We start from the raw sequence: 14955 nt of genomic DNA, 5'->3' as shown, positions 1-14955 counted from the left end.
GAGGAGAGAGGGGAGCGGGATCAGCAAAGGGCCTCAGGGCGGGAATCGAACTCAGGTCATCGTGAGCGCAGTTGTGCTATATGTTGGCACACTATATGTTAGACAAATAAAAATAATAAATTTGAAAATGTATTTATAACTGTAACAAATAGATAGTTGCATGCAAAAATTCTGTTTTATTGTTTTTAATATTCAAATTCTGTTTTCTGTTTCTAATTTTTCTGGACTTCTTTTTAATGGTTAAATTTAATTTTATTAATCAAAATGTAATTAATCATGTGTAATTAATTAAAACCATAAATCTTATACAATTTACCATCAATTTATCAATAGTTAAGAAAAATGACATGTTTAGGACCCTATGAAATGTTTTATTTTTTCTCACTTTACGTTTTATTGTTACCAAATAGTTTTAGCATGTCTGTTTATTTGAATGCATAAAAAAAAATAAAACTTTTATTTATTGTTACAATAGCCTTATGGAATTCTGTGTTGTGTATTTTTCTGGTTATCAAATGAAGGTATAAAATATTAATTTAATTAATCTTTTGATGAAAATTATATTTTAGGCAAATGAAGGGGATTTACTATTAAAATGTAAAACATGGAAGAAATATTGTGTGAAAAAAAAAATTGTATAAATTTGTATTAATTGATAGTAGTAGTAGTAGTAGGCATGTACATTATACTGAATGATTAATAAAGTTGTACCGAACTTTTTACTTTGACGGGTTGCCGTGAATAACTTTAACTTTCTGTGTGTATATTTGACGCTTGTTTTACTAAAACGAAACAGTGAAATGCTCATGAAGTGACTCTCAGAACAGTTCTGGAGATGTTGTTAATGTATTTATTTCCTCATTTAATGAATCGGCAGACGCCGAAATCACTACAAGCGTCACACATGCGTCAGTACTACACGTGTAGTAAACGAAACCTCGCATCCGCGCCGTTCATTCGAAAAAAGACACGCAGAACATGCAGGATTCATATTTAAATAGTCTTTTGCGGCATACTATTTACAGATACTAGTCTATATCGCGACTTAAGTTTAATGACCAACTTTTGATTAACTTTTGATAGGGCTATGCAAAAAATATTCGGGGCTGGAGTAAAAACTTTCGGGGCTGGAGCCCTGAATGATTAGCCCTAGCGACGCCCCTGGCTGGGGGAGTGACTTTTTTGCATCACGTGTCACTTTGCTCACATCTGACTGGTCCAATTTCAGTTTGAGATCTCTAAACCAGAACATAACCTGCCATGGAGCAGGTTAGTCATGGAGTGTAATCTACTATGGCAATGAACACAGCTAAAATCCAAGCCACATTCATGGTACCTAAAACCCAGGATTGATGCGAACTAAACTGAAACTTACCTGGCTAGGCAGCTAATCTGGCTTCATGGTATAGGGATGTGGTCTACAGCATGTGGCTGTCAGCTGGTATTTGTGTTTGGCATGTACTCTGTTGTCTATTGTTACCCTGCCTCTCTTGTTACCTGATTATCTTGTTAGGGTTTACACCTGTTTTAGATTAATTAGTCACCCGTTATATTCCCCTCTTGTTTTCTGTCCTGTGCCAGATTGAATCTCTGCTCTATTGAGTTAACCTGGCTTTGAGTGTGAGCTTGTTTCTGCTGTTGTTAAGTCTAGTCTTCCTTCCATTTACAGTGCATCCGGAAAGCATTTACATCGCTTCACTTTTTCCACATTTTGTAAATATTGTTGTGTTATATTGTTTTCCTCCAAATTCTCCAAACTATGATTGTAGTGGGAAGTTTGGTCAAACTATGGCAGTGATACAGGCAATAGCTGTGCAAAATCAAAGGTGGAGCCATAGTGTATATGTGAACTAAAACTTTAGTCTCTTGGCTACCATGTTAGAAGCTGCAATTCCAAATTGCCTGCCACAGCAGCAAATTCAGCATGCTTTTAGATTTTGTTGGTCCAATTTTTTCCGAGACAAACTCGACAGAGCTACTGTACCCCCTCAGTCCCAAAGTTCAGCTGCTGGCGGCTCTCCTCTCTTTCTCTCTCTCTCTCTCTCTCTCTCTCGATTTTCTCTGCATAGTAGCTGTTGATGTTTTGTTTTGTGTGTTGCGCTTTTGTTGAGTAGCATCCAACATCAGAAATTAGAGATCTGCATCAACAATGTGATGCAGCTGCTGGGAAATCAACCCTGGTTGTGGAGTAAATGAAGACACTACGAAAAATATGTTATGATAATATAAATGACCCTTTTAAAAAACAGTTAAGGCATAGTCTTACTGCTAGTTAATGATACACATGTTTGGGCATGAGATTGCTGGCTCGAAATGATATAAAATGTTCAGGGTTGTATTTAGTTTGCAATTTGGGTTATTTTTATAAGATCCCATGAGTCCTGAAAAAACAAGGCAATGAAACAAGAGAAAACGCTTAGTAGAGTCCGCACAGCAAAACAATACTTTGCAGGGCCTGTTGGGTTTAGGCCTCCTTAAATGGCCACCAAACAGGAAGTTACCAGAGAAGCAGCAGAGGGAGCAGCAACAGGTAGTCAATGGGTGAGGGCTCCCTCTGCTGGCATGGCGTTACAGAATCCCCCCCCCCCCAGGAGCGACTCCTGGCGCTCAAGCAACAACAGTCCAGGAGGGTGGGGGAACAGAGGCAAAACAGGGGGTGGGACGGGGGCCAGATCCGTGCAGAGGAGGTGGGCCTAGATCGTGGAGCAGGGACACACAATAAAGCACTGGAGGACCTGGGCCATGGAACAGTGGCAGACAGTGAAGTACTGGGGGACCAGGGCCGTGGAGCTGTGGCAGACAGTGGAACCCTGGAGGACCGTGGAGCTGTGGTAGACAGTGGAACCTTGGAGGACCTGGGCCGTGGAACAGCAGCAGACCGTGAAACACTGGAGGGCCTGGGTCATGGAGCAGTGGCAGACAATGGAACCTTGGAGGACCTGGGCCATGGAGCAAAAGCAGACTGTGTAACCCTGGAGGACCTGGACCGTGGAGCTGTGGTAGACAGTGGAACCTTGGAGGGTCTGGACCGTGGAGCAATGGCAGACAGTGGAACACTGGAGGGCCTGGGCCATGGAGCAGTAGCAGACAGTGAAACACTGGAGGGCCTGGGCCGTGGAACAGTAGCAGACCGTGAAACACTGGAGGGCCTGGGTCATGGAGCAGTGGCAGACAATGGAACCTTGGAGGACCTGGGCCATGGAACTGTGGCAGGCAGTGGTACACTGGAGCAGAAGTCCACCATGTTTGATTCGGAGGAGTCTGGAGCCATGGTGGAGCAGGGAGAGCAGGCAGCCATGGCGGGGCAGGTAGAGCAGGCAGAGCAGGAAGCCATGGCGGGGCAGGCAGAGCAGGCAGAACAGGGAGCCATGGCGAGGCAGGCAGAGCAGGCATAACAGGGAGCCATGGCGAGGCAGGCAGAGCAGATAGAGCAAACAGGAGCAAAGATATCCACAGAGGAACAAATGACATCCATAGCAGAGCGGAGAGTTCTTGATTAGCCTTCTTGGCCGTGACATGGCAGGCAGAGGGTTCATGATTGGTCTTCTTGACCGTGACTTGGCGGGCAGAGAGTTCATGATAGGCCTCTTTGGCCGTGACATGATGGGCAGAGAGTTCATGATAGGCCTTCTTGATCGTGACATGATGAGCAGAAAGTTCATAGGAAGACGCCGCCCCCTTAGGTGGTTCTGCAGCCGGAGCCGCCACCTCCGGGGGCACTGGCGCAAACTCATGGTCAGACGTGGCAGTGAGTTCATTAATAGACGCCACCTCCTTTGGAGGATCTACAGCGGAAGCTGACACCTCTGGAGGCATTGGCGCAAACTTTGGGACAGACGAGGCCTCTGGAGCAGACTCGGGGACAGACGAGGCCTCTGGAGCAGACTCGTGGACAGACGAGGCCTCTGGAGTACAGCGTGTAGCCCACACACTCAAAATGGCAACAGCGATTACAGGCAGCACAGTAGATAGGGGGATGCCTGCCGGTCTTGAGGGTGTGGACGCTGCGGACATGTGGCTTGGGAGCGTGGGCTCTGCGTGGCTTGGGAGCGTGGGCCCTGCGTGGCTTGGGAGTTGAGACGAGACTTGGCGAGGCTTTGAGACGTGGCTTGGCAAGGTCTGCCGTAACTTAACTTGACTCAGGGAGGTCTGCCGTGACTTGACTTGACTCATGAAGAACAGCTGTGTCTTGACCTGGCTCGTGAAAACCAGCTGTGACTTGACTTGGCTCGTGAAGGTCAGCTGTGACTTGACTTGGTTCATGAAGGTCAGCTGTGGCTTGACTTGGCTCGGGGAAGACAGCAGCAACTTGACTTGGCTCATGAAGATCTGCTGTAACTTGGCTTGGTTCATGGAAATCAGCTGTGGTTTGGCGTAACATAGACAACCCAGCTGTAACTCGACTTGACTCAGGAACAACAGCCGTAATGTGACTTGACTCAGGAAAATTTACAAAACCACTGGACTTACAAACATACTTAAAAAACACAAGACATTTCAGTGTTCATCCAAACACCTTCATCAGTTGTTTGGTGCACAGGAAGTAACTCTGGCAATTTTTGGTTTATCTGTAAAGCGCCGGGGTAATGTTCTCAAAACAGCATTGTATGATGAGGACAGATCTTCATCTTCACCAACTGGCTCCCCCTAATAGGTAGGGGGGGGGGGGCACCAGTTTAAGCTGCTGGAGCACCATCTTCTCTGGCACACAATTGGACTAACATCTGTCATGTGGTTTAGATCATGTGACTTCTTTGTGTCTATAAATTGCCAGAGTTACTTCCTGTGCACCAAACAACTGATGAAGGTGTTTGGATGAACACTGAAACGTCTTGTGTTTTTTAAGTATGTTTGTAAGTCCAGTGGTTTTGTAAATTAAACTTTATTTAGAAGAAACGTCTACCTGGATGAATGAATCTTCACAGACATCTTGACTCAGGAACAACAGCTGTAACATGACTTGACTCAGGAAAAACAGCTGTGACTTGGCTTGACTCATGGGGAACAGCTGTATCTTGGCTTGACTCATGGAGAACAGCTATATCTTGGCTTGATTCAGAAGTAACAGCTGTAACTTGACGTGGCTCAGGAAACACAGCTGTCACTTGATTTGGCACTGAACGTGCAGCCCTGACTTGACTCGACACTGGAGGATCAGGCATCACTTGATTAGCTTTGGATGCGACAGACATGGCGGGGTGAGATTTGGATGAGACAATTTTGGATAGATGAGGCTCAGGCATGGCAGCCATCTTGGCCGGGGACTCAGACGGGGTGGCCATCCTGTGAACAGGCTTGGGGATGGCGGCCATCTTGTGAACAGGCTTGGGGATGGCAGCCATCTTGTGGACTGGCTCTGGGATGGCAGGCATGGCGTGAGAAGGCCCTGGAGTGGCAGGCATGGCGTGAGCAGGCCCTGGAGCGGCAGGCATTGTGTGAGCAGGCTGTGGCTTGGCAGACGTGACATAAAAGGGCTCTGGCTTGGTAGACATGTCGTGAGCAGGCTTTGGTTTGGTGGTATAGTATGAACAGGCTCTGGGTTGGTAGGCTTGGCATGATAGGGCTCTGGTGTAGCAGACATGACATGAGCAGGTTGTGGTATGGGGGTTACTGCAGGATTGCGGGGTCCCTCATCCACAATCCCAACAGTAAAAGGTGAGCCACTTAAGCAGAGTGCAAAGTCTATGTACTGTTCCAGTGTCCAGTGAATTTTACCTCCAGGTAAGCAGGAATGAATGGGCTCATTTAATCCATGACAAAAAATGTCCTTAAGCGCCACATCATTGAAATTCACCAGATGACACAGTCCGCAAAAGTCCACAACATAATCTTCAATAGACCGGTTACCTTGACGGAGGCAGAAGAGTCGTGATGCTGGATCCATGGTAGATCTGTGTACAAAAGCCGCTGGATCTTTGGTAGGCGAAGTATTCTGTAACAGGACTCAGGGAAGCGTGTAAGATCCAGATGCGAGCTTTAATAAACACAGCGTAGTCAAGACAGGCAGGGTCGATATCCAAACAAAACAGTAACATGTAGGCAAGACAAAAGACGAATCCAATTAAACAGGCAGAAGGTCAAAATCCAAGAGAGCAGTCCAAAAGTAACAAAAAAACAAGGCTATGAAACTAGGCAAAAACTATGGCAATGAACTAGACAGAACTATGGTAAAAAAAACAAGGCAAAACAATGACAAGAAACAAAACCGTGGCAAAAACAAGGCAATGAAACAAGAGAAAACACTTAGTAGAGTCCGCACAGCAAAACAATACTTCGCGGGGCCTGTTGGGTTTAGGCCTCCTTAAATGGCCACCAAACAGGAAGCTACCAGAGAAGCAGCAGAGGGAGCAGCAACAGGCAGTCAATGGGTGAGGGCTCCCTCTGCTGGCATGGCGTTACATGAGCTTTATGCCAAGTTCACTCTAGGGGATAGACAATATCGTTTGGTCAATGTAAAAACTATAGAAGTCTATGGAAAGTCCCCACAATTCACAAAAACAAACATGTGTGTGTGTGCGTGTGTGTGTGAAAATTAAATGTACCCCCTTTGTAATCATTAACTGTTGTAAAGGCTCCTTTAAGAGAGAGTTTTTTGACATCGTATGTCACACTCCAAGTTGAGCAGTCTCGTTAGTTAAGCCGCTGTTGTACATCTGCATTTTGTTGCTTATGATGAGTTAATATACTGTATAAGATTTGACTCCACACAGTATCAACAATCTTTTATTTGAACATAATATATTTGTATCCAATTATGAACAGGTGTACAAAGAAACCCAAGAACTGACAGGTGTTAGATATGAACTAGCAGAAGCTTAATAAATGGCTTAATAAATCTGATAGGTTGTCATTTCAGTTACAATGCTGAAATGTTTTCCTCAAAAACCATAATTTCTTTACGACTGACGAAAGAAAGACATGAACATCGTGGATGACAAGGTGGTGAGTAAATTATTTGTATATTGTTGTTCTGGAAGTGGACTTCTCCTTTAATACTAATACATACTGTTATTATGAATGTAAGTATAGTAATGTTGTGTAGTGTGATAAGAAAAAGCATGGCGTGTTAGAATATATCTTTTATTTCGTATGTTGCAGACCACACACCTACATTCAAGTAAATGCTGACACTTCTAAGGAAAATAAGTACAGGAAAATACTGTTCTGCACAAGTACTCCTGCCCGCCTTCTATATGAAAACAAAGCCCCCTTAGCTCCGACTAGCACCTTACAGTCCTAAGCCACTCAGTAACATATATATATATATATATATATATATATATATATATATGTGTATATTAAAGAAATACATTTGATCAAATAATTGTGTATATAACATTCAGGTGTTGATCAATGTGGAATATCTTGGAAAGAAAGGAAGGAAGCTGATCAGAGTTTCAGCGATAAAAGATAAGTACAGCTGCTTCGGTTATACTTCTGGAAGCACTAGCTACTGTATTAGTACCATAGCCATTCCAGTCGAAGCTCGCAAAGTCCCCACACTGTCTAGGTGCAGCCTCAGGAAAGTGTCCACCTCCACCAATACAGAACTGCAACAACATGAGTACATTACTATCAACAAAACATACATATACACTTGATTTATTTGTATTACTATCAATGCATTATGTGGTGATTAACAGCATGTCACAAATGCTGTCTATTGACATTGATTTAAATAATCCAGAATATTATTTTAACTCACATGTTCAGGGTCACAGCCGGTTGGTTTAACACCTGAACAAAGAGCCAAGGCAGCTCTTTCAGTATTGAAGACTCTGAATGCAATGAATCCAGGTGTAAACATTGCTGGAAAAAAAAATGCATCGAATATGATGTTCATGGTAGGTTTATGCACACATGACATGGCTTTCATTCATTTAAGTGATTGGATCTCAACAATGATGCCTTGTAAATTTGACTGAATAAAACAGATTTCCTGACTGTCATATGATATAGCTACTTTACAAAATATTTGAAAAATACTGGCTCAAGAGTTATTGCCATACTTCTTGAATAGGGACCATACAGATTTGTGTTGAAATCCAAATTTCCAGTGTCATACACTATTGGAATAGCAGGTCCATTATCAGTGAGGCATGCCCCAGCTCCAAACCTCACTGGGTATTTCTGGGACAATTATAAAAAAGATTTTTTAAAAATTAGTATTTTTGTAATTTCACAAAATTGTAATCGTAGACTGTATTTTTGTATCAAAGTGCATCTGACCTTGAATAAACTGAAAAGATTTCCTCCATAGAGGGTTAGAAAGTGATTTTCAGTGTGGTATCGCAGGAGGGATGTAGCAGACCACTGTTCCAACTCATTATTATTAGGAACATGCCACACAGACACATCTCGTGCTGCAATATCATAGTATCCAGGATTCTGTGACAGAAAGGAAACAGACTTTTATTTCAGATTCTACATAAACATCTTCTGATTGTCAGTCAAGTCTCTTAGTGTCCTTTATGTTGCTCCAATGTAACTAGGGTTGTAAAACCATGAATATAATAAAAAAATACCTTATAATCATCGCTTGTAGAGGCCTCTGCTGTTCCGAATGTGACCGTGTTTGCCCATGTCCCATCGCCATCAGGCCGGTTTGGGTCGCTGCCCTGCTGACTAGACCAGCGATCACCAACAGTACACTTTCCATACATGTTGTTTTCATGAACACTGGCAACCAGTGTCCAGCCGCCGCCCGCAGTGGTCATATCACAGAACGTCTGGTAAAAGACTCCTCTTGATGAGTTCAGATAGTACAGGCCATCTGCATGAACAGAAGCATTCCTGAGTCACTTCAACGCAGTTGTTGCTTAAGATAAAATATTAACATAAAATAAACGCACCATCATAAACCCGATACTTTTCTTGCAGTTCCTTACAGCTTCTAGCAGTATATTTAATTCTGCCCTGAAGTACTGCATCCTCAAGTTTGCCCTTGGTATCACCGGTTTTGATACATGGTACGTCTTGTTGATCCACTACAATGTGAGACATAAAGACTTTGTGTAATATATTATGATAAAAAAGTAATTTTAAAATAAATTCATTTCAATCCAATTAAATTATTACATTTATTACTTACAAATGATTACACTTGCAGCCTCACAGAGCCATCAATTCAGTGAGAGGCTGAAAAGGATCCCTACAGACACTGGCATAAGAAACATAGTCTGCAAACAAAAGAAGAAAAATTCTTCACAATTACATTTAACACTGCAAAGATTAAATTTATGATATTGGCTTCATGTTTTGTTTCGGCTAACTAACAGTATACTACATATGCTACTAATACTACTTCTATTTTAAAGTTTCATTTGTATGGTACAAGAACTTACGTTTGCTGCTTGTCTTGTGTTTCTCTCCTCTTGGTGAGCACTGTCAAGGTTTTTGGCTTCTGGCTGAGGTTAGAATACCTACTCATGGATACTTATACTCTGGAGTGGAATGAGGAAATGAAGAATTTGTGGGTTTGTTTGTGTGACCTGCATTAAGGTTATTCTCATGAATTCACAAATAGAAATTTGGAAACTTTGACAGCTATACATACAATGTACGCCACCCTGGGGGCAATTCTATTGGTGAAAAGATCACCAAGGCACACAGGTTTGGTAACAGCTGAGTCAAGTGAAATACACAATAAACTTAATATATAATATAGGCCTATATATGGTGCACCACGCCGCACTGCACTGACCGGCAGTGTTCAGTGCGCAGTTTCACTCTCCTCTAGCTGCTGTCACTGGGTGGTGTGACGCTCTGCTCAGTATTCCGCTCTATGAATGTGCATTCCACTACTTATGCTCACCGGAAAAAAAGACGGAGTCTGCTCAAATAATGCGCCTGTAGGAAGTTTCTATGTAGTTTCTATGTAGATCAGCATGCGGTAAAACTACAACTTCTGCATTTGTCCACGTGTGTTGCCATAGTATCATAAGCGGAAACCGAGGATAGCATGGATATTGCATCACTGATAGGCGACAATGACCAGGGATGAGTCATTATTTAAAACCGGAGTTTCTCTGGATTTACAAATCCTTGAGAACTTTTGATATAACGTAAGTACACAACTGCATGAAATATATAACACTGTGCAATTGGTTTTTGGACATTTTATTACAAAAATCTTAAATATTGTGCCTTTAACTATAAAACAAATGGAGACACCCAAAATAACTAATCTTATCTGTGACGAGCGTCCCGAAGGAGCATCAGCGTCGCCCTGGAAACAAACAAGCTCAACTCATTCACGCTCATCACACTGGGATCGGTCGCAGCTGCGACTCATCAACTGGCGTCCTTATAAGCGGTAGTGATGGGAAGTTCGGATCATTTTACCGACTCGGTCCTTTGAGTCTCGTTCAGCAAAATGAACGAATCTTTTTTCGAGTCATTTCGTTCATTTTAGGAAAATATAATTAAAATATTACGTTTTACCTCCCTAACACATCTACTTCATCTTATGAGTCTTCGGGTTTGAGTCGTTCGTTCATCACGTGACAGCCCTGTAATGTTAACCTATGCAGCCTGAGCCGGAAGGAGAATTGATTAGTTCATCTTTTGAGTCTTCGGGTTTGAGTCGTTCGTTCATCACGTGACAGCCCCATAAGGTGAACGAACGACTCTAAAACAGGTGAACTAATTCCGGTACAGAACCTAATAGGATGTTGCGCATGCGCGACTGAACGAATCACTCCCCGAGGCGACTCTTTCGTCCCGAGTCACATTAAAGATTCGTTCAAAATGAACGAATCGTTCAAGAACGACCCATCACTAATAAGCGGCGTGCTGCCGACTCACTGGGAGAACGATCTCCAAAGAGCTCACGTGCTAACGTTTTCTCTCCCTCTTCTACACAGAGAGCAGCTGACGACCGAACCCTCCTCACCGTTCACTGGATCCACCCCGAGCATGAAGACTGAGAGCACGCCTTACCACAAGCATCACTTACCGTATTGTTTTATCTTCGTTGTTAATAAACCACCCTCCGGGGCTTCAACACTGAGTTTTCTGTCCTGTATTCCTTCACCCCGTGACATATCATAAACTTTTATTTCCAATCTTTTTTATTGGCATTTTGTCAGGACAGTATGAATTTCACTTACATCAAACTGATCAGCAAACAACAAATTGTCCTTACCATGTCCGACCCCAGACCTTAACCATCCCTACAAATGGGTAAATAAGTAAATAAAATAAAATAAAATAGACAAATGAATTTAAAAAAATAATTAAATAATAAATAAATAAAATAAAATAAAATAAAATAATACAAACACACGGACCAATAATGCTCTCTCATACTTCACATTCTGTAATGTTCTACAAGAGACATTTCTTAAGTGTTTCCCAAGTTTGTGTCAGAGGTGCAAAGCAAACCTTTAATGAAATTCAAGAAAGGACCCCAGGTTCTACTGAAGGTTTTAAGGGAACCTTTAAGCATAAATCTTAATTTCTCCAATTTAATGTAAAAGAATATATCTTGTATCCATCTATTGTGAGTAGGGGAAGTGGCACACCTCCATTTAAGGAGAATATTTCTTCTGGCTAACAAAAGTAGTAAAAGCAACCACTTGAGCAATAGGACTAGAGTGAGTAGTGTATGGTAGAACATCAAAAACAGCTGTCAGTGGATTGGGACTCAGTTCAACATTGAGTGCTTTACATAGTGTGTCAAATACGTTGGACCAAAAAGTGAGTAATTGAGGGCATGACCAAAACATGTGTATATGATCTGCTGGAGCCTGTCTACAGCGGTTACACGCATCGTTCTAAAAAATTTTGATAATTGTGCGTTCGTCAGATGAGCTCTGTAAAGTACCTTGCATTGTATTAAACCATGCCTGGCACAGATTGATGACGAGTGCACCCGGTATAAGATGTATGACCACTGGTCATCTGAAATAGAAATAGAAAGGTCTTGTTCCCAAATCTCTTTAAAACGTTTAGTAAGATCAGGTATCAAAGTATTAACTAAGTTATAAATGACTGAGATAAGATGTTTATCATTGGGTTTAAGATCAAAAAAACTGTCTAATGTGTATTCTGGGGGACGGTTTGGGAAGCGAGGAAAAAGTTTCTGCACAAAATGTCTCGTCTGAAAAAAATGAAATAGGTGACTGTTGGGTAGATTAAACCTGGCACATAGGGAAGAAAAGGATGAAAACACTCCCTCTTCATACAGGTCCCTAACTGAGTGTATACCATTACATGCCCATGTACGGTATGCAGAGTCTGAGCAGGATGGTGAGAAAGCATGGTTTTTCAAAATAGGCATATGTATAGAAGCTCTGTGTAATCCAAAAAATTTTCTAAACTGAGTCCAAATTTTAAGTGAATTTGAGACAACCGGATTGGAAGTGATTTTGCTGATTACTAATAGAAGTTGAGAAGTGATAACAGACCATAAATCATATTTATATGAAGAAGTTTCGACCTGGACCCAGGGTGGATAATTTTTGAATAAGTGGGGGTTATTCCAGTATAAAATTTTACTAATTTTACATGCCCAGAAATAATGTTGGAAATTTGGAAGAGACAGGCCACCTTTAGACTTAGGAAGCCGAAGAATAGAATTCTTGAGTCTTGGTGGTTTATTTCTCCAAAGAAATGGCCGTATTGTACTGTCTAAATTTCTAAAGAAAGATCTAGTAATGAAAATTGGGATATGCTGAAAAAAATAAAGACGTTTAGGCAGAGTGACCATTTTAATAAGACTAACACGTCCAGCTAAGCACAAAGGGAGTGAGGACCACCTTGCCATATCCTCCTTTATTCGATCAACAAGAGGTAAAATATTTTTGCTAAATAGTACACCATATGAATTAGTAAAAAATATCCCTAAATATTTGAAACCTACCATGGACAATTTAAAGGGAAATTGGGAAAACGAAAGTTCTCTAGCTGCGGGGTTTACAGGGTATAGTTCACTTTTTTGTAGATTAATTTTATAACCTGACATATGGCCAAACTTGTCCAAGACTTCAAGTATGGAAGGGATAGAATAAGAAGGATTGGAGAAAAAAAGTATTAAATCATCAGCATAAAGAGAGAGTTTGTGGGTTAACCCGGAGCGGGGGACACCTTTAAAAGATTCCAGAGTGCGAAGCCATATTGCCAGAGGTTCTATTGCTAAATTGAAGAGAAGAGGAGAAAGGGGACAGCCTTGTCGTGTCCCTCGATGTAAAGGAAAGAAAGAAGACTTCATGCCATTTGTATGTACTGAGGCAACAAGTGAGGAATAAAGGAGCCGTACCCAGGAAATAAAATTAGACCCCAGGCCGAATTTTTCTAAAACACAAAACAAATAGTCCCACTCAGCTCTATCAAAGGCTTTCTCAGCATCTAAGGATATAATGACTTCCGGAGATGCTGAGAAAAGGGAGTACAAAATATTAAGAAGCCTTCTTGTGTTAAAAAAAGAATGTCTCCCTGGACAAAAACCAGTTTGGTCATGAGAAATTAGAGACGGTAAGACATTCTGAAGCCGAAGGCTCAGAATTTTTGTTAAATTTTTAAAATCAAGATTTAACAGGGAAATTGGTTGATAACTTCCACATAACATAGGATCCTTATCTTTTTTAAGAATGAGGGAAATGGAGGCTTCGTTCAGAGTTGGTGGAAGACGACCTACTTTGAAGGAGTCATTACACAGTGCTGCTAATATAGAGGATAGAGAAGAACTAAATACTCTGTAGAACTCTAATGTAAAGCCGTCCGGGCCCGGAGATTTATTAGGTTGCATGGACCCAATTGCTTCCAAAATTTCTAATTCGGTAATAGGGGCACCCAGGTCTTCTGCCAGATTTGCCTCAAGAATGGGGAAATCCAATGTATTGAAAACATTAAAATTTACTTGAGTGTTAGATAAATTCTCAGAAGAATACAAGTCAGTATAAAAATCGGCAAAGGCAGCATTGATACCCACCTGATCAGATATCAGCTCCCCTAATGGAGATCTGATGCATGGAATCCATCTGGAAGCACTAGAAGCACGCACTTGGTGTGCTAGAAGCTTCCCAGCTTTATCACCATGCTCAAAGTAATGTTGTCTACTCTGTAGGAGCTGTCTAGCAGTCACCATTGTCATTAGTAAATCATGTTCTGAAAGTAATAGTATACGTTTAGTGTATAAGGACGGACAGGGGGAAGATGCATAAATAGTATCTAATTTCTGTAACTCGTCTGCTAAGCTAACTAATTTAGAGGCGTTAAGCTTTCTAGAGTATGAAATATAAGATATTATTTGGCCCCGAATGAAGGCTTTAAAGGCCTCCCACAATGTATTCAAACAGATTTCAGGAGTTTCATTAATTTTTCAGTTTAAAAGAAGGAAATCTCCAAGGTCTAAACATGTAATTGCCTAAAGAAAGATTTAGATCAACTGACACTGGAGCATGATCAGAGATAACCAAAGAGTGATATGTACAACATATAACATCCTGTAGTAATTTATTGTCCATCAAAAAAAAATAAAATCTAGAAAAAGTGTGATGGACATGGGAGAAAAAAGAAAAAGCTCTATCTTGGTGATATTTTAATCTCCAAGGATCTGAAAGACCCAGTTGAGATGAGTAATCAAGTACTACCCCTGCCGATTTAGACAAAGACATTTTTTTTGTAGAGGATCTGTCTAAGCAGACATCTTGCACTAGGTTAAAGTCTCCACCAATAATAATATAATGGTCATTGACATTAGGTAAACTGGAAAAAAAATTTATAAAAAAATCGTCATTGTCCCAGTTAGGGGCATAAACAGAGGCAAGTATGACCGAAGTATTGTAGAGTTTACCTGTAACTATAACAAAGCGCCCGTTCGAGTCAGATATTGTGGTAACAGGTTCAAACTGGACAGATTTATGGATGATAATGGCTGCCCCGTGAGTCTTCTGAGAAAATTTTGAATGAAATAAATGGCCCATCCATGCCCTTTTAATGCGAAGAACATCT

At 41.5% G+C, this 14955-nt stretch overlaps 1 pseudogene; it reads right to left on the bottom strand.

Moving 5' to 3' along the window:
• Positions 1-6850: 6850 nt before the first annotated feature.
• LOC127167554 (intelectin-like) lies at positions 6851-9176 on the bottom strand (annotated as a pseudogene).
• Positions 9177-14955: the final 5779 nt, after the last annotated feature.

Source organism: Labeo rohita, chromosome 7 (genome assembly GCF_022985175.1).
Source record: "Labeo rohita strain BAU-BD-2019 chromosome 7, IGBB_LRoh.1.0, whole genome shotgun sequence".
Classification (NCBI taxonomy): domain Eukaryota; kingdom Metazoa; phylum Chordata; class Actinopteri; order Cypriniformes; family Cyprinidae; genus Labeo; species Labeo rohita.
This window is presented reverse-complemented; position numbering and strand designations above follow the sequence as displayed.